Consider the following 25,990-nt stretch of genomic DNA (forward strand, 5'->3'; position numbering starts at 1 on the left):
CCAGGAACTGTGTGCCCAGTTGGAGCCAGACCTGATGTCAGCTATCCGCCATCCCACAGGAATCCCCCCTCAAGTGCAGGTACTGTCTGTTCTCCACTTCCTAGCAAGTGGGTCATTTCAAACAACAGTGGCCATAGCATCAGGGATGTCCCAGCCTATGTTTTCCAACGTGTTGTCCAAAGTGTTGTCTGCCCTGCTGAAACATATGCGGAGCTACATTGTTTCATCGTTTTCCCTCAGGTGGAGGATTTGCCTACAGTGAAAGGTGATTTCTATGCACTGGGACATATCCCCAACATCATAGGTGCCATTGATGGGACACATGTGGCCTTGGTCCCCCCCGCAGGAGTGAACAGGTTTACAAAAACCGAAAGAGTTACCATTCAATGAATGTGCAGATGGTGTGTTTGGCCAATCAATACATCTCCCATGTGAACGCCAAGTTTCCTGGCTCAGTGCATGACGCTTACATTCTGCGGAATAGCAGCATCCCTTATGTAATGGGGCAACTCCAGAGGCACCGTGTGTGGCTGTTAGGTGAGGACATGGACCCTATACAGTATGGATAGTTGTCTGGGTCTAGGGTTGTCCCTAAGGATTAGTGTGTGTCTAACAGTTGTCCCTCGACATTTGCAGGTGACTCTGGCTAACCCAACCTGTCATGGCTACTGACCCCAGTGAGGAATCCCAGGACAAGGGCAGAGGAACGCTACAATGAGGCCCATGGGCGAACTAAGAGGGTTATAGAGAGGACCTTCAGCTTCCTGAAGGCCAGGTTCCGGTGCCTCCATATGACAGGTGGTTCCCTATTCTACTCACCAAAGAAGGTATGCCAGATCATCGTGGCCTGCTGTATGCTTCACAACTTGGCTTTCCGACGACAGGTGCCTTGTCTGCAGGAGGATGGTCCACATGGAGGTGTTTTGGCAGCTGTGGAGCCTGTGGACAGTGAAGACAAGGAAGCTGAAGAAGAGGACATAGACAACAGGAATACGGTGATCCTGCAATACTTCCAGTGAGACACAGGTAAGAAGACAACACAGCCTGCTACATCTGATTTAATTCTACTACCTCTCATCTGTCTGTCATTTTCACCCAGGGTATGGTCACTGAGTTGTCACTTTCCCTTACGATTTCACAGATGTGGGTCCCACTGTGTGACATCTGCTTTGTTTACGCATGGACTAGTGCTGTGTGACATAGGTATGTTGACATTACATTTGATGTAGCATTTTGCCACTGTAATTGCAAATACATATTTTTGAAAGCACAGACTGACTCCAGATTGTTTTTTGATTTAAAGGTGTTTATTTAAGTGCTCAATAGTGGAGGGGGTTGTAAAATGGTCAGGGCTGATGGTAGAGGAATGTCCATGGCAGAGTGCAGTCTATTAGTCTCACAGGTTCATTGCCCAAAGGGGCATAGGAAGTGGAGCTGGGGCAGTTTAAGAATGGAAAGGGTAACAAAGTGGGACAGAAAGATGACAATCAGGGTGGTCTCATTTCTTGGCGGGGGACTTGGTATTGTTCTCTGTCTTTGTCCTGGATCTCAAGGACCGTTTGAGGGGTGGTTCTCCATCTGCAGGGGGTGGGGTGCTGGTGTGGTGGTCCTGTGGCGGTGCCTCCTGTCCACTAACGCCGGCGGAGGTGGTGGGAAGTTCATCATCCAGGCTAGTGTCGGGGGCCCCTTGTTGTGCCACAGTGTCCCTCCTGGTGTTGACTAGTTACTTCAGCACCCCTACAATGGTGCCCAGGGTGGAACTGATGGATTTGAGTTCCTCCCTGAAGCCAAAATACTGTTCCTCCTGCAGCCGCTGGGTCTCCTGAAACTTGGCCAGTACCATTGCCATCGTCTCCTGGAAATGGTGGTAGGCTCCCATGATGTTGGAGAGGGCCTCGTCGAGAGTGGGTTCCCTGGGCCTGTCCTCCCCCTGTCGCACAGCAACCCTCCCAGTTCCCCTGTGTTCCTTTGTCTCTGTCCCCTGAACTGTGTGCCCACTGCCCCCAGGTCCCTGGTGTTGTTGGGGTAGTGGGTTAGCCTGTGCTCCCTGTAGTGGCGGACACACTGCTGATTGACGTGTCCTGGGGACAGAGGTATGGGCCCACTGGGTGGGTGCTGCGCTGGTGTTTCCAGAGGAGGCAAGCTCTGTAGTGGCCTGTGCCAGTGTGAGGGGAACCGACTGTCCCGAGGTCCCAGATGGGCCGGGCTGGTCATCTTGATCCAGTTGGACAAAGCTGCTGTCATCACTGTGGGCCTCTTCTGTGGGTGGAGTGGACATATCTGGACCCTCCTGTCCGGTGACGTTGGGTAGGGGTCCTGCAGGGGTGTAAAGGCATGATTTTTGCATCTGTGTGTGCCATGGTGTGCAATGGGTGGGTGACCGTGTACCCCAGTGCTTGCATTCCTGTGTGGGACCTTGTGTGATAATGGTTTAGGGGGGTGTATGGGTATGTGTAGTGAACATGCTTTGGTGTTACATGCAGGGCTTGAGTTTGGGATGTGTGGTTTGTGATATTGGGACATACGTGAGGAGTTGGAGTGATGGGGGTGCGGGCGAGGGTGGGGGTATGTGATAGCATGCAGGTGGGTGGGGGATGTAATAGTTAAGATTTGCCTTACCAGAGTCCATTCCTCCAGCTACTCCTGTGAGGCCCTCAGGATGCAGTATAGCCAAGACCTGCTCCTCCCATGTTGTTAGTTGTGGGGGAGGAGGTGGGTGGTCCGCCGCCAGTCCTCTGAACCACAATATGGTGTCTTGAGACCATGGAACGCACCTTCCCCCGTAGGTCGTTCCACCTCTTCCTGATGTCATCCCTAGTTCTTGGATGCTGTCCCACTGAGTTGACCCTGTCCACGATTCTTCGCCATAACTCCATCTTCCTAGCTATGGTGGTGTGCTGCACCTGTGATCCGCATAGCTGTGACTCTACCCGGATGATTTCCTCCACCATGCCCCTGAGCTCCTCCTCAGAGAACCTGGGGTGTCTTTGCGGTGCCATGGGGTGGTGTGTGTTGTGATGTGTGGGGTGATATTTAGAGGTGTGTTGTGTGAGGTACGTGGATGTTGTGTGAGTGATGGTGTTGAGTGCCTGTGGATGCTAGTTTGTAGATGGTGGTGTCTCTCTCTGGCCCTCAGTCGCAATTGTGGTCATAAGGGTTTGTGGGTAATGTGGGTGTGTGTATTATTTTGTATTGGATGTGTGGGAGTGGTCTGTGTATGTGTATCAGGTGTGTGCATTTGTAATTGTCCAATGTGGTTGTGTTTTGTAAATGTGTGTGTATTTTGAGCGCAGCGGTGTGTACCGCCAATGGTATATCGCGGTTGAAAGACCGCTGCGTGGGTTCGTGTGTCGTGATAGGGTGGGCGTATTCCTGTTGGCGTGACAGTGGAGGTTTTGTTATCGCCAGTTTATCACTGACCTTTGGTGTGGCGGACTTGTGTGGGTGTCTGGATTTTGGCGGATTCTGAGCTGTAGGTCATAATGACTGTGGCAGAATTCTGCGGCCGCGGCGGTGTGTTGGCGGTCTTCTGCATAACGGTAAGCGGCTTTTACCGCCAATGTTGTAATGACCCCCTTAATATTCAAATACGTTAAAATGAAAGCAGCGTACATGAAAGGGACATAAGGGGCAGTGGAAAGCGAGAATAATGAGGATTGGTAGGCGAAGTAAGAGACAACGCAATATTTTGTCAAATAACAAATATTTTTAAGGGTTTTCAAACCAGAGCCTGTGTGTGCATTTTTTGTCCGTGTGTATTTAAACATTCCTAGTGAAATCCGACAGATATCACAATTTGTCGGAAAAAACATTTATTAGGTGGGATGTACCCACCAAGTTAAGCCCTTGACTGGTATGTACCATTTCCGATCGGACTGCGTCAGCGACACGTAGCTCACCCATTCAGATGCAGGACTCTATTGGGCTACATTAGTAATGGGAGGTGGGGAGGGTGGGGGCGGGGTTGATAGTGAACATTTAGAGTTATGAAAAATAAAGATCCACGGCACGGTGCGCCTATATAATCCAAAACAGAGCATATTAATCATACTCATGTCTGATCTTACAGTGATAAAGAGGCATTTTTTTGTGCCGAAAATCTTCAACGCGCTGCAAATTGATGCTCACACTATTTCGGCACTACACTCGCGTTATCACTCTTGGGCACTAAAGGCTAAATATGCCACGCCAAGTTTCGATCATACGGCCTAAGGATGAACACTTTTTACTAATGCATGTGAGCTAATCTACGGGAACATGTTAGAGGCAGACCACAGATTTCAACAGAGGCATGAAAAATACATGCTTGTGATATAGAGGACTATTTTGCAGCAGATACACCATAAATGAATAGCATTGTATGATTATTTTAGTGAAGTCGATTGTTCGTCTTTTTTTTATGAAAAATAATCGCGGATGGAGATGGACCCGAGTCATGCGTCCATTTTCTTGCGATAATGGCATTACTCCTAGTCCTACTCCCTCGCCTTCCTTTCAAACCAATGAGGCCTCCCGCCTCCCCCCTAGACCCTCCCTTCCCCTTTTAAACCCCCCCCCCACACTCCTACCCCCTCCTGTACAAAAACCAAGCGCAAGCAGCAACTCAGACAGTCTGTACCGGGAGGGCGGGAGGGAACGGAAAGGAAGGCGAGGGAGTAGGACTAGGAGTAATGCCATTATCACAAGAAAATGGACGCATTACCTCCCTTCCCTCCCTCGCCTTCCTTTCAAACCAATGAGACATAGCAAGAAAAACACAGGAGACGGACACTGAGTTGCAAGAAGTTTATTATTATCCTGCACAAAGGCCACCAAAAACCCCACCCCTATTACCTCATAGAGGATAAGACTCGGTGACCCAATACCGACTCCAAACTACCCAAGTCCGACAGTCTAAAATGGCGAACAAACATCGAAGGAGAAGCCCAAGTGGCGGCCCTGCAAATTTCCACCACTGAAGTCCCCTGAAGCTCTGCCACTGTAGCCGCCATACCCCTGGTAGACCGACACTGAATCCCTTGAGGAGGAACCACCACTTTCAAGGAATAAGCAAACAGAATCAATGATCTCACCCACTGACTCAAGGAAGCCGTGGAAGGCTTCTCCCCTTTACGTGCCGGACCGAAATTAACAAAAAGCGAATCACCCTTACGGAAAGGAGCCACCACCCGCAGGTACTCCAACAAAGCCCTGCGTACATCTAACGAATGCAAACGGACCTCCTCCACTGAGGAGGGATTCGGACAAAATGAAGGAAGGATGACCTCCTGGCGAGCATGGAACGAGGAATTGACTTTCGGGATAAAGGAAGGGACCGGAACCAAACCACCCGATCCTGAAAAACCTTACAAAAAGGAAAAGAACAGGCCAAGGCCCCCAATTCCCCTAAACGGCGAGCCGAAGTAATGGCCACCAAAAAGAACGTCTTCAAGGACAGATGGCGTAAATCACAGTCCCCCAGAGGTTCAAAAGGGGCATCCGTCAAAACATCCAAAACCAAAGAAAGATCCCATGAAGGAAAAGAACGTACAGGGCGAGGAAACAAATTAAGAAGCCCTTGAAAAAATCTAGGCATCAAACGCCCTTCATCTGGAAGATTACGCCACGGACCTCTAAAGGCCTGAATAGCCGCCCACTGTACCTGCAGAGACGCCACCGACAACCCCAACTGTGCACCGTCATGCAGGAACTGCATCACCCCAAAGATAGACGCGCAGGTAGGATCCAATTCATGACTCAAGCACCAAGAAGAAAAAACCTTCCACTGTCTACCATAGGAAAGTAAAGTGGAACGCCGCCTGGAAGCCAGTAAGGTAGAACTCAAAGCCACAGGTACCCCCAGACCCGTCAAGCCCCATCGTTCAACTTCCAGGCCGTCAAGTGTAACCTTCTCAATGACCCCATCGGGAGGGAGGGAAACTCCAGGGGAGACGGAAAAAGAGGTAGAGGCCACATCCGCCCGGCTGCCATCAGCCTCAACAACGGGAACCAATTCGCCCGCGGCCAAAGTGGTGCAATCAGGATAACCCTGGCCCCCAGAGCCCTCACCCGCAACAGAAAAGACCTGATTAGCTGAAACGGTGGGAACGCATACAAAAGGCCCCTCAGCCAAGGACATGACATCCCTTCCACCTCCCAGGCTTGGGGACACCGAAACCGGGAGCAGAAGCGATCCAACTTCGCGTTTTCTGCAGATGCAAACACATCCAGCACTGGAAGCCCCCAGAGCCGAACCAGATGCAGAAACAGAGACTTCCGGAGGGAGAAAAGTTGAGAGGAAGGAATCACCCTGCTCAGCAGATCCGCCCGAACATTGACCACCCCCCGAATGTACGTAGCCCTGAGAGAAGGAACCCACTCCTGAGCCCACACAAAAATCTTCCTGGCCAGACCGAACAAAGCCCTTGACCTGGCACCCCCTGCCGGTTGACATAAGCCTTGGCCACTAAGTTGTCCGTCCGAACAAGAACCTGGACCCTTCAGGGACACCTGGAAATGGATCAGAGCCAACAAGACAGCTCTTAACTTGCGCCAATTCGACGACCGACTCGCCTCCAGAGGGGACCAGAACCCCTGAATCTGAGCCGACCCCATCCACGCACCCCATCCGGAGAGGCTGCCATCCGTAGTCACCACCACGGGGCTCAGAGGAGACAAAGAAACCCCTACCCGAAGATGATCTGCATCCAACCACCATCTCAACTCCCTGCGAATCAATCCGGACCACGGAACCCTGGCCCTCAGAGAACCGGACCCTGGCGCCCACCTTCTCAAGAACCATGTCATCAAGCACAGGAGATGGAAACATGCCCAAGGGACCAGAAATATTACAGACGCCAAATGACCCTGTAGACGTAACCATAGAAGAGCCCGGGGGGCAGTCTATAACACTACCTTCCTCACCAAGGACTAGAGTACACCTAACCTCTTTTCTGACACTGTCACCAAGCCAAGAAGAGTCCGAAACCTAGCCCCTAGAAAAACCAGATCCTGGGACGGAACTAAATCAGATTTTTCCCAGTTGATTAAAAACCTGTGGATTTGCAGGACCACCAGAACTTGGGCCACCTGCCTCTGTAACAGGACCCGCGAGGGAGCATGAATCAAGATGTCGTCCAGATATGGATGAATAAACACCCCTTCTGAATGTAGCAAAGCCACCAGGGGGGCCAGCACCTTCGTAAAAATTCGAGGAGAAGACTTGAGGTCGAAAGGGAGAACGCAAAACTGATAGTGTTCCTGATCCACAGCAAACCTCAGGAACCTCTGTGAAGACCTTGCCACAGGCACGTGCAGGTAAGCATCTTGCAGATCCAGCGACACCAGAAAGTCCCATTGACTGACTAATGGAAAGATAGTCTGAATAGACAGCATGCGGAAATGCACCGTCCTGATCCAAGCATTCACGTCCTTCAGATTGAGCACCGGCCGAAACCCCCCTGATACTTTCTGAACAAGAAACAAGACCGAATAAGTGCCCTGACCCCTTTCGTCCAGCGGAAGGCGGGAAATGCCCCCTTTGACCAGCAAGTCCCGGACTCCGTCCAACAATGCCTTTCTCCGCGACCCTCCTGAAGTCAGAGGGGTGGGACGTACCCCCGAATCTGGAGCCACCACCACAAAATCGATGACATAACCATTGGCCACAATGTCGAGCACCCAACAATCGTTGACACTCTCCTCCCAAGTTGAAATAAAGTCCCACAGTGATTGTCAGGACCCCTTCTTGAACCCACCCCGGTTCGAAGGAGCAGACTTCTTAGGAGAAAAACGCGGCTGAAAACAACATTTCCTAAACGAAAAAGATTTGGCATCCATTTTAGGAGAAGAGCGGGAATGTTTCTTCTACCCTTTACCCGAAGTCGATCCCCCTTTATAAGGCAAGGCATGCTTCCGCTCCTTAAACGCTTTGGAAAGCATGGACGGTAATTGATCCCCAAACAAGCTACGACCCTCAAAAGGCAGTCTCAGCAAGGCAGTCTCAGCAAGGCAGCCTTCTCCCCCGGATCGGCTTTCCAGGATCGTAACCAGAGGGACCTACGAGCCCCAATCAAAGCACCAGAGGCCAGAGCCGAAGTACGGACCACATCTGAAGACACATCTGCCAACAACCTGGCCTGCTGCTCCATACCAGCCAGGAGCTCCGAACATTCCGCCCCTTCCTGAACAGCCACCGCCAGCTTATCAAAGTCCTGCACCAACGACTGGGACACATAAGCAGAATATATACCTGCCCTTGGCGCTAGATTCTCCGCTGCAAAAGCTCTCTTAAGCCCTGAATCCACTTTACGGTCCGTAGCATCCGTAGGCACACAATCCTCAGGATTGACTGCCGTTTTGCCAATCAGGGTAGCTAAAATTGAATCCAGGCGGACCGAAGGAGGCAATACCTCCTCACCCTCAAGTAAATACAGTTTCTGTAGGAATCGTGGAACCTGAGCCTTATCCACATCCTCCCATTCTCGTAACACCATACCCTTCACAGGTCCCTGAAAAGGCATGGCAAACTTAGAAGGCGTCTGATATTGTGGAAATAAGTGAGAGTCCGAGTTTGAAGGTTGAAACACCGGAAAACCCAAATTGTCCCGAACATGTGCCATCACCTCACACATCTCCTCTCTGGAGACATATTTACCCCCAGAGGACGTAGATGGAGCCTCCCCTCCCTCACTATCTGAGGAGGACTTCCCTGCAGATGCAGAAGTATGGAAATTTTTAGATTGACCAGGCCTGGCCATCCCCGCTTGAAGAGCCCTGGAAACAGCCACCTCGATCATCTCCTGCACCTCCTCCCTGGACATGAGGGGTGCAGCACCCTGAAACTGGGAGCCCCCAGGGGTGGAAACGCCAGCAGCACCCTCCTCTGAGGAGGAGAAAGAAGACACAATCCTTCATCTCTTAGCCGGAGCCTTAGGCATGATAGCATCCAAAACACACTGCCATCCACCTAAAAACACTCCCAATATATAGTGCCCCGGACCTCCCTCAACACCCAGCCACCAATCCCTAAAAAGGTCAAAACTATAAGCAATGTCCATAAAACTGCGGGCAGAACGCCCGTCCTACCTCACAGAACCCAAAAACTGCACTCCGGCATCTCCCCACAACTCCGCGGCGCAGAAATCCGGAACACGACGCCCCAGCCACAGAGAGCCGGCTGACCCCGTCAGCCGCCTCCCAGTACGCGCCTTACGAGCAGCCCCGCCTGCTCAGCAAATACGCGCCGCGTCCCGAGGAGTGCCTCCAACGATGACCCCCAGGCCCCGCCGTGAAGGTAAGGAAAAGGGAAACGTCTAGCGTGGGCTAGACAAAAGAACAGGAGGGGGTAGGGGAGGGGGGGGGTTTTAAAAGGGGAAGGGAGGGTCTAGGGGGGAGGCGGGAGGCCTCATTGGTTTGGAAGGAAGGCGAGGGAGGGGCGGGAGGTAATGCTGATGTCTTGGGTTTCAGACTACGAAAGTTGCTAGAGTTTGTCTTTCGGGGTATTAAAAAATAGCAGTGACGTATGCAGATTTTCCAGCTCTTTTTCTAGGAATAACATGGTTTTTGAACGAGTCTGAAAATACCAAAAAGTTAAAAGTTCAAAATCACCATAATCAGTGTCAGTTTAGGGGTAGAACGAGGCCTTACCTGGGCTGAAAGAGCCCTCAAGGGGGATAATGGTCAGGGGTGTAGTGTGTGTGGTGGTTGAGGAGCGGGGGAGCGGGGGGGGGCAGATACGTTTAAAGGCGTGGACTCCCTCTACTCAGTGTCATTTTAAGGATTTTAGGATTTCCCGGTAAGACGCATTTCAGCAAAGTTTAGTACAACATTGAGTACTGTTGGCATCATGTTGGCTTGATTTAGCAGGAAAAGGGCAATAAAATTCAGTGTTTTTACGAACAGGGACCCCCAAAGTATGTCTCGCCTGGGGGTTCCAAAATTCTTAAAATGTCACTGGGTGGGGTGAGGGGCAAGGATAATCTTAGAGAGAGCAGAGCCAGAGTCCGGCAAAGCAAGGGTCGAGCCATCAAAAGCTGAAGTCAGGCAACACAAGATGAAAAAATATATGACTCCTTAAGCTTATTTTTTTTTAACATTTCTAACTTAAGTAGAAGCAATATATTACTGAATTGACACTTATTGAAAGTATGTTTTCAAACACGAAACATTCAAGAATATATACCGCATGCCCTGACGACTTTTCCATGAGTTACCCACAATGTGCCAGTTTGTCATGCTCTCGGTGTAAAAAGCTTAGACACATGTAAAGCCAGATTTTATACAGACCCTATCCAGGTGAAGTTTTTGTGCAGCGCAGATCCTGAACGGAATTACTTCAATGCGCCCTGAAACCGGATGCTGATGAAGGCATATTATACATAGTGAAGTAAAGGATGGGCTGTGAATCACAGGATGTGGTCAAGTGGGAAGCAGAGTTTTGAGCCTAGCGTTTCTGGTTACACATTTTGCAATTACATATTTCTCTACTTTTTACCTTTAAAGGTCACTTTTTAAATTCAGTTACTTCATTAATCAGTGTTAGTGCGTCAAGTTCAAGAAATAAACTTACCACACCTTTAGCTAAACTTACAATACCCAATTATGCGGGGTCATGAGATTTAACCCCTTCCCCGCCACGGACGTAATGGTTACGTCCATGGCAGCACCCGTGTGGTGCCATGGACGTAACCATTACGTCCGCAATGCTGCCCTCGGGAGAAGCGCTAGCGCTCCTCCCGAGGGCCGCCCCCCCACCCCCCCTAGGTCAGGGCTGACCGGGGAATCCCTTCCCCTTCAACCCCCGACCCCCCCCCCCCACCCCCCATGTGACGTCAGCGCGCGAGCACACGCTGACAATCACACAACCTCCCCCATCGCGCTGGAAGCAGAGCTTCCAGCGCGATCGAAAGAGAAATGCTCAGCATTTCTCTTTCGATCACGTGGGGGAGGCCCGGAGGGGCTTCAAAGGGAAGGAAATGTATTTCCTTCCCTTTGAAGTCTCTCCGAGGGTTTCAAAAGCCGGATTGCTTGCAATCCGGCTTTTGAAATCCCACTAGACACCAGGGATTTTTTTTTTTTTAGATGAAATTGACAGAAGGGAGCGACCCCTTGGGCAAGGGTCGCTCCCAGGGGGTCATTTTTTTTAAGGCCTTTTCTGCCCCCCCTGGGGGCAGATCGGCCTAATAATAGGCCGATCTGCCCCCAGGGGGGGCAAAAACCTCTAGACACCAGGGATACTTTTTTTTTTTTGATTTGTTTTCTTTTGTGTTTTAGGTGTGGGATGCGACCCCTTAGGCAAGGGTCGCTCCCATAGGGGGGAAATTATATTTAGGCCATTTCTGCCCCCTTTGGGGGCAGATTGGCTTATTTTTATGAGGACAATCTGCCCCCAAGGGGGGCAGAAACCACTAGACACCAGGGATTTTTTTTTGTTTGTTTGTTTTTCACGTAAGGGGAGCGACCCCTTAGGCAAGGGTCGTTCCCATGGGGGGCAAATTTATTTTAGGTCATTTCTGCCCCCCATGGGGGCAGATCAGCCTATTTTTATTAGGCCGATCTGCCCCCACGGGGGGCAGAAACCACTAGGCACCAGGGATTTTTGTTGTTGTTGTGTTTTACAGATGGGGAGCGTCCCCTTAGGCAAGGGTCGCTCCCCTGGAGGGGCAAATTGTATTTAGGCCATTTCTGCCCGCTTTGGGGGCAGATCGGCCGATTTTAGGTCAATCTGCCCCCAAGGGGGGCAGAAACCACTAGGCACCAGGGATCTTTTTTTTGCGCCGTCACGCAAGGGGAGCGACCTTGTAGGCAAGGGTCGCACCCCGGGGGGGGGTGAGGGGGGCAAATTTATTTTAGGCCATTTCTGCCCCCCCTGGGGGCAGATCGGCCTATTGGTATTAGGCCGATCTGCCCACAGGGGGGGCAGAAACCTCTAGGCGCCTGGGCAAATAGTTTTTTTTGTGGTTTTTTTTTTGTTTGTTTGTTTTTTTAGAGATGGGGAGCGACGCATTAGGCAAGGGTCGCTCCCCTGGGGGGCAAATTGTATTTAGACTATTTCTGCCCCCCTTGGAGGCAGATTGGCCGATTGTAGGTCAATCTGCCCCCAAGGGGGGCAGAAACCACTAGGCACCAGGGATCTTTTTTTTGCGCCGTCACGCAAGGGGAGCGACCTTGCAGGCAAGGGTCGCTCCCCGGGGGGGTTGGGGGGGGCAAATTTCTTTTAGGCCATTTCTGCCCCCCTGGGGGCAGATCGGCCTATTGGTATTAGGCCGATCTGCCCCCGGGGGGGGCAGAAACCTTTAGGCGCCTGGGCAAATTTTTTTTTGTATGGGTTTTGTTTTTGTTTGTTTGTTTTTTTAGAGATGGGGAGCGACGCATTAGGCAAGGGTCGCTCCCCTGGGGGGCAAATTGTATTTAGACCATTTCTGCCCCCCTTGGAGGCAGATTGGCCGATTGTAGGTCAATCTGCCCCCAAGGGGGGCAGAAACCACTAGGCACCAGGGATTTTTTTTGCGCCGTCACACAAGGGGAGCGACCTTGCAGGCAAGGGTCGCTCCCCGGGGGGGTTGGGGGGGCAAATTTATTTTAGGCCATTTCTGCCCCCCCTGGGGGCAGATCGGCCTATTGGTATTAGGCCGATCTGCCCCCGGGGGGGGCAGAAACCTCTAGGCGCCAGGGCAAATTGTTTTTTTTGTGGTTTTTTTTTGTTTGTTTGTTTGTTTTTGTAGAGATGGGGAGCGACCCATTAGGCAAGGGTCGCTCCCCTGGGGGGCAAATTGTATTTAGACCATTTCTGCCCCCCTTGGGGGCAGATTGGCCGATTGTAGGTCAATCTGCCCCCAAGGGGGGCAGAAACCACTAGGCACCGGGGATTTTTTTTTTGGCACCAATGTCACGCAAGGGGGGGCGACCCCATAGGCAAGGGTCGCTCCCGGGGGGGCAGGGGGGTTGGGGGGTGGGGGACAAATTTATTTTAGGCCATTTCTGCCCCCCCTGGGCCCGGCTGAGCTAGAGGCCAAAATCCACAGGTAGGCACTGTTTTCTATGAAAAAATGTGATGTGTCCACATTGTGTTTTGGGCCATTTCCTGTCACGGGCGCTAGGCCTACCCACACCAGTGAGGTATCATTTTTATCGGGAGACTTGGGGGAACGCTAGGTGGAAGGAAATTTGTAGCTCCTCTCAGATTCCAGAACTTTCTGTCACTGAAATGTGAGGAAAACATGTTTTTTTAGCCAAAATTTGAGGTTTGCAAAGGATTCTGGGTAACAGAACCTGGTCAGAGCCCCACAATTCACCCCATCTTGGATTCCCCTGGGTTTCTAGTTTTCAAAAATGCGCTGGTTTGCTAGGTTTCCCCAGGTGCCGGCTGAGCTAGAGGCCAAAATCCACAGGTAGGCCCTGTTTTCTATGAAAAAATGTGATGTGTCCAGGTTGTGTTTTGGGCCATTTCCTGTCGCGGGCGCTAGGCCTACCCACACAAGTGAGGTATCATTTTTATCGGGAGACTTGGGGGAACGCTGGGTGGAAGGAAATTTGTAGCTCCTCTCAGATTCCAGAACTTTCTGCCACAGAAATGTGAGGAACATGTGTTTTTTTAGCCAAATTTTGAGGTTTGCAAAGGATTCTGGGTAACAGAACCTGGTCCGAGCCCCGCAAGTCCCCCCTCCTTGGATTCCCCTAGGTCTCTAGTTTTCAGAAATGCACAGGTTTGGTAGGTTTCCCTAGGTGCCGGCTGAGCTAGAGGCCAAAATCTACAGGTAGGCACTTCGCAAAAAACACCTCTGTTTTTTTCCAAAATTTAGGATGTGTCCACGTTGCGCTTTGGGGTGTTTCCTGTCGCCGGCACTAGGCCTACCCACACAAGTGAGGTATCATTTTTATCGGGAGACTTGGGGCAACGCTGGGTGGAAGGAAATTTGTGGCTCCTCTCAGATTCCAGAACTTTCAGACACAGAAATGTGAGGAACATGTGTTTTTTTAGCCAAATTTTGAGGTTTGCAAAGGATTCTGGGTAACAGAACCTGGTCCGAGCCCCGCAAGTCACCCCTCCTTGGATTCCCCTAGGTCTCTAGTTTTCAGAAATGCACAGGTTTGGTAGGTTTCCCTAGGTGCCGGCTGAGCTAGAGGCCAAAATCTACAGGTAGGCACTTCACAAAAATCACCTCTGTTGTCTTCCAAAAATTTGGATGTGTCCACGTTGCGCTTTGGGGCGTTTCCTGTTGCGGGCGCTAGGCCTACCCACACAAGTGAGGTATCATTTTTATCGGGAGACTTGGGGGAACGCTGGGTGAAAGGAAATTTGTGGCTCCTCTCAGATTCCAGATCTTTCTGCCACAGAAATGTGAGGAACATGTGTTTTTTTTAGCCAAATTTTGAGGTTTGCAAAGGATTCTGGGTAACAGAACCTGGTCCGAGCCCCGCAAGTCACCCCTCCTTGGATTCCCCTAGGTCTCTAGTTTTCAGAAATGCACAGGTTTGGTAGGTTTCCCTAGGTGCCGGCTGAGCTAGAGGCCAAAATCTACAGGTAGGCACTTCGCAAAAAACACCTCTGTTGTCTTCCAAAAATTTGGATGTGTCCACGTTGCGCTTTGGGGCGTTTCCTGTCGCGGGCGCGAGGCCTACCCACACAAGTGAGGTATCATTTTTATCGGGAGACTTGGGGGAACATAGATTAGCAAAACAAGTGTTATTGCCCCTTGTCTTTCTCTACATTTTTTCCTTCCAAATATAGGAGAGTGTGTAAAAAAAGACATCTATTTGAGAAAAGCCCTGTAATTCACATGCTAGTATGGTCACCCCGGAATTCAGAGATGTGCAAATAACCACTGCTCCTCAACACCTTATCTTGTGCCCTTTTTGGAAATACAAAGGTTTTCTTGATAGCAATTTTTTACTCTTTATATTTCAGCAAATTAATGGCTGTATACCCGTTATAGAATGAAAACGCACGTCAGGGTGCAGCTCATTTATTGGCTCTGGGTTCCTCGGGTTCTTGATGAACCTACAAGCCCTATATATCCCCGCAACCAGAGGAGTCCAGCAGACGTAACGGTATATTGCTTTCGATAATCTGACATTGCAGGGAAAAGTTACAGAGTAAAACGTAGAGAAACATTTATGTTTTTTTCACCTAAATTTCAATATTTTTCTTTTTCAGTTGTTATTTTCTGTAGGAAACCCTTGTAGGATCTACACAAATGACCCCTTGCTGAATTCAGAATTTTGTCTAGGTTTCAGAAATGTTTAGGTTTCTGGGATCCAGCATTGGTTTCATGCCCATTTCTGTCACTGACTGGAAGGAGGCTGAAAGCACAAAAAATTGCAAAAATGGGGTATGTCCCAGAAAAATGCCAAAATTGTGTTGAAAAATTGGGTTTTCTGATTCAAGTCTGCCTGTTCCTGAAAGCTGGGAAGCTGCTGAGTTTAGCACCGCAAACCCTTTGTTGATGCCATTTTCAGGGGAAAAACCACAAGCCTTCTTCTGCAGCCACTTTTTCCAATTTTTTTGAAAAAAACAAAATTTTCCCTGTATTTTGGCCAATTTCTTGGCCTCTTTCAGGGGAACCCACAAAGTCTGGGTACCTCCAGAATCCCTAGGATGTTGGAAAAAAAAGGACGCAAATTTGGCTTGGTTAGCTTATGTGGACAAAAAGTTATGCGGGCCTAAGCGCGAACTGCCCCAAATAGGCAAAAAATGGCCTGGCACAGGAGGGGGAAAAGGCCTGGCAGCGAAGTGGTTAAAACCGTGGTATTCTGTTTGAAATGTTTCCACAGATGCGAAACATACACAGTGAGGAAACATTTTGGGCACCGAAACACAATGGATTTCCTATTCCAGTCCATTGCAGCTCTCCAGCCTCGTTCCCAGGTACTGGAAATATGAAACTTGAGTTTCACCCCGAGACCCTCCCTTGTTGCACTCCTCACGGCCTGAACCGCCGGGAGCTGAGACCCTGGCTAGAGTTGGACAAGTGGGAGGGTTGCCTCTAGTGAAGCACGCAACATACTGCACACATTTTCAAGAAGTGTCATCTTACCTGCTCCATTTCAGGCAGCCGCGGCATGGCTGGGGGACTGCGGAGGGAAGCTCGCCTGATGTGGCCGGGGCTCGGCTCTCGGTCCTTTGTCTGCCCTGCAGAGTCAGCACAAGCAGGCACAATGGCGATTTCAGCTGACCTGTGACTGCAGACCAGGCTCATAGAACTCGCCTTCTAGCTACAAACCCCTTTATTCCCTTAAAGGAAAAATAACAACCCGAAGAAAAAAAGCCGATTTATTTTAAAGTCCTGTACAGAGCTAGATTATTTGTAGTAAGAGAGAAGAAGGAAGGGCTAACGACTGGCCAATCAGGAAGGCTGTTTACAATTTATTCTTTGTGTCGTTTCGTATACTCGTATAGAGCAGTCTCATGTCTCGTGCAGTACTTTCATCCCAAAAGCTTTTCCCAGTCTACCACTTGTAAGCAGACATTATGATTTTAAAAACACAATTAGTTACCAAAAAGACCCAAATGCAATAATTTATATGCTCAGACGTAAGCATTTATATAGTCTATTCTTCTTGCTTTTGTATAAATAAATGTTTTTCTTGTTGTGCTTCGCTGCGTCGATATGGGCGTAGAAACAACTGTCAGCGGCAGGGACTTTGCTTCTTAGGCTGCCCAAGTTGTGACAATCACTAGACAATGATATAGTGGTTCAACTCAAAGGTGTAGTTATAATGAATTGACCACTTTTATTTGGTGGTTTTAGATGATCTTTTCCATCCTCTGTTTTAAAATTATTGCAATATCTCCTTCACACGACAGGGCATTTGGATTCTATTAAAAACAGTGACTGACACTTTACTGATGATTCTAATAGCAAAGACAAGTAACAAAATATTCCAAGATGTATGAAAAATCTCATAGACAACATCAGCACTTTCATTTCAATGCTTCTAGAGTCACAATGGCACATCCTTCTAGTGAAACCATACATTCAAAGTTTCTGGCTAGATGTCCCTTTTCAAATGCTAAAGCTGGGCACAATCTAGTCTTAGGAAACAGAGAGCTGAACTCCTAATTCCAACAACAAAACAGCACCAGCCTGCCACAACATTCTCTTTATTGAAACCTGTTAGAAATTGGGTTTCTGGTTGGCTAGGGTATGCACCTAATCCAGGCAGGATCCACCACTCTAGTCAGGGAAAGTAAGTTACCCCCTAAAGATAACCTGTGCTCACCTTCTGGTAGCTTGGCACAGAGCAGACAGACTTATCCTCAGAGGCAATGTGTAAAGCGTTTGCATAACACACTCACACAAGTGAAACAATAAATACACCACAAAAGATACTCTACATAGGGTTGTACAAAAATACATATAGTATAATCTACATAAAACAAGATCAAAACAACATGAATCAAATACTGTGCATCCAATGCAAATCCTTGGATAGTACTCATTATCCTGACAATGCAAGTATCAAAACGACATACATTACAACATCAGTGCATGTAATGCCGGTTTAGATTAAGACAAGCACATGAATCACCATGTATCCCCATAAGCACATGTGTCACAGCACATCTGCTACTCTATTAAAATTAAACTTTATACTGGTAACAATCACAAAACATAGGCACAAAAGCACCTGGGTGCATATTACACATGCAACTGTAATCTGATGGGGGTATGTAAGGGTAATCCACATTATCCAAAACATCACCATGGATAACAGTGAGATACATGAATCACATTAACCAAGCGTGAGGCACCGTTGCCCTTGCACTTCTACTACGCTTCAAACAGTAATTAGGCCAAGGTCCTAAGTAGAGCAGAAACCACTTCCCAGTGGCGAATGGGGCCTCTGGTGAGGATCCACCCCGCAGTGCTGAGCCACAGAGTAAATGCCTCCAGGTACGTCCCAAGGCATGGGGAGTGGGGGCACACACACACCACTGGATTCACTTGGGAGACTGTTATATCACCATGCGACATATGTACTGTGCATGTGATGTCTGAATAACTCACACAAACGTGTTGGTTCTAAACCTCTGCTTCGGCCGAAGCAGTTTCTCGCTCACCTCCATGAGCATCATTGACCCCGCCCTGCCACCCAGCCTGACTTTATTACCAGCACCACACTTGACCACGGGGCCACAACATTTTACTGTAACATGAAAGGGAGTCTAACCGACCCCACTGACAATTCACTTTATGGTTGTGGTAGTGCCCGCGACCAGTTGCGTCAGTGGTGCAACACCATGGTCCTCATTACAACCCTGGCGGTCGGTGTTAAAGCAGCGGTAATACCGCCAACAGGCCAGCAGTAAAAAAAATGGGATCACAACCATGGCGGAAACCACCAACATAGACAGCCACTTTAACACTCCGACCGCCATGACGGTAGAAACACCGCGACGGTAACCGCCAACAGACAGGCAGAAGACAATGTACTGCCCACTGTATTACAAGGCACCGATCCGCCAGATTTTCCGGGGCGGTACCAACGCCATCAAAAGCACGGCGGAAACAGTACTTGGAAGGGAAACCACTCACCTCTCGACACCCAACGAGGAACCGGGACGCCATGGAGCCCGAACTACAGGTGTTACCAATGTTGGTTTACCTCCTCTTCTACCAGGAACATCAAAGACGGCGATGACGACCACGGTGAGTACTGCACCTAGCACACATGGGAGGGGGGAGGTCAAAGAGAGTGACTCGCAACATGCAACACCCCCACCCTCACCCTCACCCACAACATCATATACACAAATACATGCATCAACATTACATTTACACCCCGTCACCCCCTGGAATAACGCAAGGACCAAATGAAATGATTGTAACAAGTGTAATCATCGAAAATCCAGATAGGGCAACAGGTCTGTAAAAGAGCAATATATACAAAATGTACAGCAACTATACAAGTCCGGATAGTGTTCCATTCATTGTCCGTGGACCAGTGGTCCCAAAATGCATGGGCGAAGCCCACACATGATACCTGCCTCAAAACGGAGAGAACACTGCAGGGGTATCAGGTCGAAAATAAACAGGCACCTCAGGGGTAAGGGGAGGGGGGCACCTCAGCCAGATGATGGGATGACGCCACTGCGCCACGAGGGGGCTCCATGCCCACAGATTGGTCCTGGGGAGTGCAAAGCCACAGTCTCACAAGTCTCTCAAGTGGGTGGGTTACCCACTGATTGGTCCTGGGGAGTGCAAAGCCATAGTCTCACAAGTCTCTCAAGTGGGTGGGTTGCCCACTGATTGGTCCTGGGGAGTGCAAAACCACAGTCTCTCTAGTGGAGCCTTTTCTCCACTGGTTCTGGAGGGGGCTTTGTGCCCAGAGTGCTTCATCCTGCCAAGGACTGGGGTAGTGGATGCTTTTCTCCGCTGGTTCTGGAGGGAGCTTGGTGCCCAGAGTGCTTTATCCTGCCAAGGACTGGGGTAGTGGATGCTTTTCTCCACTGGTTCTGGAGGGGGCTTGGTGCCCAGAGTGCTGCACATGGTGTGTGGCAGTTCCCATTCCCTCACCTGGGTGTGTGAGCCACGAGATTTTCTGGGAACAGGTAGCATGATACTCCATGGAGGCAGAGACACACTCCACCCTCCGGCGATTTTGCCTGCCAACTGCTGGGACTGCCAGTGCTGGTTGTGGTGCCTCATGTAGTCTGTGCAGGGTCCAGGACGTCTCCTGCAGCCTCAGACAGCTGCTCACTGGGAATGATGTTCATGTCAGCTGTGGTGGCACTGTCTGAGCACGTCCCGGGGCATGTGGCGGTGGTTGCAACAGTGTCTGTGGTGGAGATGCTGCCGGTGGTGCATGTGCCGGCACCTGTGGAGGGAGACAGCAGGATGTCTCCTGCAGCCTCGGACGGCTGCTACTGGGGATGATGCTGGAGACTGGTAGCAGTGCAGGTGGCCATGCAGGTGGCGGTATTTGTGGCGTTGGCCACCACTGTACAGGTTGCTGTTCTGTCTTGCAGAAGGGGTGACACTAGTCACTCACCCAGAGGCTCTGTGCCCTGAGCTGACTTCCCTTTAGCCTTGTGTCCCTTCCCCACCTTGGAAGTCGCTGCTGGGACCTTGGCACTGTCCTCTTTTGTCTTGGATGATGGCTTGCTGGGTGGTTGGTGCAGCATTTCCCTACAGCATGTGGGCCCCTTCTTCACTTTGGCAGGTGGCGGAATAGGGTGATCCTTGGCCTCACTAGGTGGCACACTGGCAGCCCTGATGGGTGCCGCCCGTGATGTTACTGGACTTGCAGGGACCACAGTGCTTGAGGATTTCGTGGCTGAGGTGCTGGGCTGGGATCTTTACATCTTGGCCCTAGACACACTGGGACGGGAAGATGGAGGGGGTTTGGGAGTGGAGGAAGAGGTAGTGGTTGTAGGAGGTGTACGTCTGCTAAGTTTGGGTGAGGGTGCATGGGCTGGAGGCTGTTGTGAGGTGGATGGCTGTTGAGTGGGTGTGTGCCTGCATTTGTGTAGTTTGGGAGGAGGGCTCACTGACACACTGGGAGACGACACAGGGGACACGTGCATGGTAGTGGGGGTGGTGATTGCACGTGAGCGGTGTGTGGTGATAGGCGTGCTGGTGATGGAGGTAGTGGCTGAGGATGTAGTGCATGCAGGTGTGAGTGGAGACGAGACTGGGAGGGAGGAGGAGGACGTGGAGGAGGGGGACACAGTGGAGACAGTAGATGTTGGTGTGTCTGCATGGGGATGATGCTTGTGTGAGTGCCTGTGGGATGTGTGGTGCTTATGTTTGCCTGAGCCACTTTTGTGTGTTGATATGTGTGCATGCTGGTCTGATGGTGTGCTTGGGATAGGCTGAGGTAGAGGGGATTGGGTAGTGGAAGTTGGAGGGGGGAGGCTGGGCACAGGGACAAGGGCTGCCATCAGTGCTGAGGCCAGAGCCTGAAATGCTCTCTGTTGGGCTGCCACGCCAGAATGAATGCCCTCCAGGTATGCATTTGTTTGTTGCAAATGCCTCTCAACACCCTGGATGGCATTCAGAATGGTTGATTGCCCAACAGTGAGGGATCTCAGAAGGTCAATAGCCTCCTCACTGAGGGCAGCGGATCTGACTGGTGCAGGGCCTGAGGTGCCCGGGGCGAAGGAGATGCCCACCCTCCTGGGTGAGTGGGCATGGGAAACACGCTGAGGGGCTGCTGGGAGGGCGGTGCTGGTGGGGGGGAGGCAGCTGTACCTGTTGATGTGGTGGGCACAGATGTGCCTGCCACCACAAGGGAGCTCCCATCAGAGGAGTCGCTGTCACTGGTGTCTCCTCCTGTCCCCGTCATGGAGCTCCCCTCGCCCTCCGTCCCACTGGTGCCTTTAGACTCCGTACATTCACCCTCCTGGGCCATGTGGGTTGCAGCTCCCTCTTGCTCCGGTGCCAATGCTCCTCCGCCAGATGATGCTAATGCACACAAGGACAGGGCGACAAAACAAAAAGGGGAGGAAAGACAGAAGAGACACATGGTCAATGCCTGCAACAGCACCACCATTGGCGGACACAACACACAGGGAGCAGCCCTATGCACTAGGCCATGCACTAAAAGTTCAGGGGAAAATCACAAGCCCATGGGGGACGGTGCCTAGACCCATTTGATGCACACCTGGAACCCACAGAGGGCCACTACCACTTTTGGGGTTGAAGTGCCACTGAGCCTGCCTAACAATGGATCTACCCTGGTACGTCAGCCCTGGCCTAGGGGAACCTACAGCCCACTTTCCCCACCCAGAAACCTCATAAAGCACGCAGAGTCAGCTGAATGAGACTGTACTCACCCCCTTGTGGCTGCTGTGATGCCCTCAAGCGCCCATCCACCTCAGGGTATTCCACCGTGAGGATCCGGTACATCAGGGGGGTCATGGTGCGATGGGCACCCCTTCCACGTTGGAAGGCCATCCCCAGCTGGGCCTCCACCGTCTTCTTGCTCCAACAGCGCAGGTTCTCCCACCTTTTGCGGCAGTGGGTGCTCCGTCTATGATAGACCCCCAGGGTCCGCACTTCTTTGGCGATGGCACGCCAAATGCCCTTCTTCTGGTGGGCGCTGACCATGAGGAAAAGTTAAGTAAGAATGGATTTTACTCCCCTGTCCGGTTCTCCTTACTCATTGGCCCCTAACCTCCCACCCTGGCCCAGAAACACATACACTGACCATCCTCACATGCTGGCCCCTGCCCCCCATATCTTCCATCCACGCCACTCCATACATTCATGTCCCATCCATCATGCTCACAGTGTACTCACCTGTTTGTCTGGAGGACTGTAGAGTAGCGTGTACTGGGGGAGAACCCCAGCCATCAGGTTGTCCAACTCCTCCGCGGTGAAGGCAGGGGCCCTTTCCCCAGACACTGTAGCCATTGTCGCTTCCAGACTCAGGTCATAGCAGCATTTGCAGTGTAGGTCCTCTCCTGTTGAAGGTCAGGTATCAAGTGAGTGAACAGATAGAAAATGGCGGTCAGGCCCACGGCGGTGCGTACCGTCACCGCCGGCGTACATCGTCATTGGCTCCTGGAACCCATAGGGCCCAATGATAACCAATGCTGATTTGCGCCGCTGTCTACGTCTGCCTACTTTGACGCTGCACAACGACAGTGCAGTTACCTCATTTCCCCTTGTCCCTCCTTACAGGTCAGGCAGCCGCCTTTTCAGGAGGGCACATGGCAGGGCAACTAACTGCGCCACAGCACTTTTGGGCAGGAATACGGACAGACAGCGTAACACAATGATTACATCACGATTGGTCTAAACATCCTTGTGCAAGCTATGTGATGTATGACCCTCTGCTCACCCTTCTCCTCCATAGGGCACGTCCGCTGGGGAAGATGATGAGATGGCGTCATCCTCCGGTATACAGACCCCTGGTGGGCCTGTCGACAATAGAAGACAGACACATCATTATCACCTACAGACTTGATAAGGCCACAATCCAAGAACTGTGTCCCCAGTTGGAGCCAGACCTGATGTCAGCTATCCGCCATCCCACAGGAATCCTCCCTCTAGTGCAGGTCCTGTCAGTACTCCATTTCCTGGCCAGTGGGTCCTTTCAGGCAACAGTGGCCATTGCATCAGGGATGTCACAGCCAATGTTCTCTAATGTGTTTTCCAGAGTGTTGTCTGCCCTGCTGAAACACATGCGCAGCTACATAGTTTTCCCTCAGGTGGAGGATTTGACCACAGTGAAAGGTGCCCTGGGACATATCCCCAAGATCATTGGTGCCATTGATGGTACACATGTGGCATTTGTCCCCCCCACAGGAATGAATAGGTGTACAGAAACCGCAAAAGCTACCATTCCATGAATGTGCAGATGGTGTGTTTGGCAGACCAGTACATCTCCCATGTGAATGCCAAGTATCCTGGCTCAGTGCATGACGCTTACATTTTGAGAAATAGCAGCATCCCTTATGTGATGGGGCAACTCCAGAGGCACTGTGTGTGGCTAATAGGTGAGCCCAAGGTCCCAACACAGTTGACATAGGTGTCTGGGTATTGCGTTGTCCCTAAGGGTTAGTTTGTGTCTAAACAGCTGTCCCTCGATATTTGCAGGTGACTCTGGTTACCTCAACCTGTCATGGCTACTGACCCCAGTGAGGAATCCCAGGACAAGGGCAGAGGAACGCTACAATGAGGCACACTGGCGAACTACGAGGATTATAGAGCGCACTTTCGGCCTCCTGAAGACCAGGTTCCTGAGCCTCCATCTGACAGGTGGCTCCCTATACTACTCACCGAAGAAGGTGTGCCAGATCATTGTGGGATGCTGTATGTTGCACAACCTGGCTTTGCGACGCCAGGTGCCTTTTCTGCAGGAGGATGGGCCTGATGTTGGTCTTGTGGCAGCTGTGGAGCCTGTGGACATTGAAGAAGAGGAGGCAGAAGAAGACGATATAGACAATCGAAACAACATCATCATGCAATACTTCCAGTGAGACACAGGTTTGAGTCTGCACTGCTCCTCTCATATCATACCTCTGTAGGACACTGCATGATTCTGCCTTTTTACCTCTGTGTATGGACTGTGATATTTCACTTTGGCTTTCCATTTCACAGATCTGGGTACCACTTTCTGCCTTCTGCTATGTTTACTGATGCCCAACAACTGTCAAACATTGGTATGTGAAAATGAACATTGACATTGCTATTTTTCTGAGAGGTTGCAATTACACATTTGTGAAAGTGCAGACTGACTCCAGATTGTTTTGTGATTCAAGGGTGTTTATTTTTGTGCTAATAAGGAGGAGGTTGTGCAATAGGCTGGGGTGATGGTGGAGGAATGTCCGTGGTAGAGTCCAGTCCATTGGTATTACAGGTGCATTGTCCAAGGGGGCATAGGAAGTGGAGTAATGGCAGGTCAAGGTTGTCAGGGTGACATAGTGGGACAGAAGGGTGAGAATCAGGAGAGTCTTATTTCCTGGTGGGGGTCTTGGCAATGTTCTCTGTTTTGTTCCTGGATCTCAGGGACCGTTTGAGGGCTGGTTCTCCTTCTGCAGGGGGTGGGGGGCTGGTGGCCTGTTGTTCCTGTGGCGGGGCCTCCTGTCCACTAGTCTCGGCAGAGGTGGAGGGCTGTTCATCATTCAGGCTAGTGTCAGGGGCACGTTGGTGTGCCACTGTGTCCCTCATGATGTTGGCCATGTCTGCCAGCACCCCTGAAATGGTGACCAGGATGGTGTTAATGGACTTCAAGTCCTCCCTGATCCCCAGGTACTGTTCCTCCTGCAGCCGCTTGGTCTCCTGAACCATGTGCCCACTGCAACTGACCCCAGGTCCCTGATTGTCTTGGGTTGGTGGGTTTGCCTGGGGTCTCTGTAGTGGTGGACACACTGCTGATTGACGTGTCCTGTTGGGCTAGGAGTTTGTGATAGCATGCAGGTAGTGTGGGGGGATATAGTAGTAAAGATATGACTTACCAGAGTCTAGTCCTCCTGCTACTCCTGCGAGGCCCTCAGGATGCATTATTGCCAAGACTTGCTCATCCCATGTTGTCAGTTGTGAGGGAGGAGGTGGGGGTCCACCGCCAGTCCTCTGTACTGCTACCTGGTGTCTGGATACCACGGAACGCACCTTTCCCCGTAGGTCGTTCCACCTCTTCCTGATGTCATCCCGTGTTCTGGGGTGCTGTTCCACTGCGTTGACCCTGTCGACAATTCTCCGCCATAGCTCCATCTTCCTTGCAATGGAGGTCTGCTGCCCCTGTGATCCGAAAAGCTGTGGCTCTACCCGGATGATTTCCTCCACCATGACCCTGAGCTCCTCCTCAGAAAACCTGGGGTGTCTTTGAGGTGCCATAATGTGGTGTGGTGATGTGTGAGATGCTGTTTGTTGTGCTGTGTGATGTGTTGTGTTGGTGTGTGTTGTTTGAGATGCGTGGATGTTGTATGAGTGATGGTGTTGTGTGCCTGTGGATGCTGGTGTTGTGTTTGCTATTCTCTCTCTCTGTGCTTCTTCCAAACAATTTGTTGTAAGTGTTTGTGAGTAATATGGGTGTGTGTTTTATAGTGTTGTGAGTGTGTGGTGGTTGTATGTGTATCAGGTGTGTGTATTTTGAATTGTCCAATGTGGTTGCGTTTTGTAAATGTGTGTGTATTTTGAGCGTATCAGTGTGTACTGCCAATGGATTACCGCGGTTGAATGACCGCCGCGTTGATTCGTGGGTCGTGATAGTGTGGGCATAGTTCTGTTGACGTGACGGTGTAGGTTTTTCTATCGCCAGTTTATCACTGACCTTTGGTGTGGCGGACTTGTGTGGGTGTCTGTATTGTGGCGGATTACAAGATGTGCGGTTGTAGCGGATTTCCACTGCGGCCACGGTATCTTGACGGCCGTCAGCACAGCGGTAAGCAGGATTTACCGCCAGGGTTGTAATGAGGGCCTATATTCCTTCTAAAAATCGAATAAACAACAAAGTGGAAATAAATGGATGCATCATACACATACATACATAAATTGTGAAGGCCTCACATCAGATGGTACCGCCATCTCTGGGAAGGCACTGGGTTGCCTCACATTTC

General features: G+C 50.7%; 1 long non-coding RNA gene across 1 annotated transcript in view; it reads right to left on the bottom strand.

Annotated features, from left to right (window-relative positions):
* The window catches only part of LOC138245626 (uncharacterized), a 52,589-nt gene extending 36,164 nt beyond the window's left edge, over window positions 1-16,425 (bottom strand). The window contains exon 1 of the long non-coding RNA XR_011194154.1: window positions 16,017-16,425. This is a non-coding gene — a long non-coding RNA (uncharacterized lncRNA). The remainder of the gene's footprint in view (window positions 1-16,016) is intronic.
* Window positions 16,426-25,990: the final 9,565 nt, after the last annotated feature.

This window comes from Pleurodeles waltl, chromosome 7 (assembly GCF_031143425.1).
Source record: "Pleurodeles waltl isolate 20211129_DDA chromosome 7, aPleWal1.hap1.20221129, whole genome shotgun sequence".
Classification (NCBI taxonomy): domain Eukaryota; kingdom Metazoa; phylum Chordata; class Amphibia; order Caudata; family Salamandridae; genus Pleurodeles; species Pleurodeles waltl.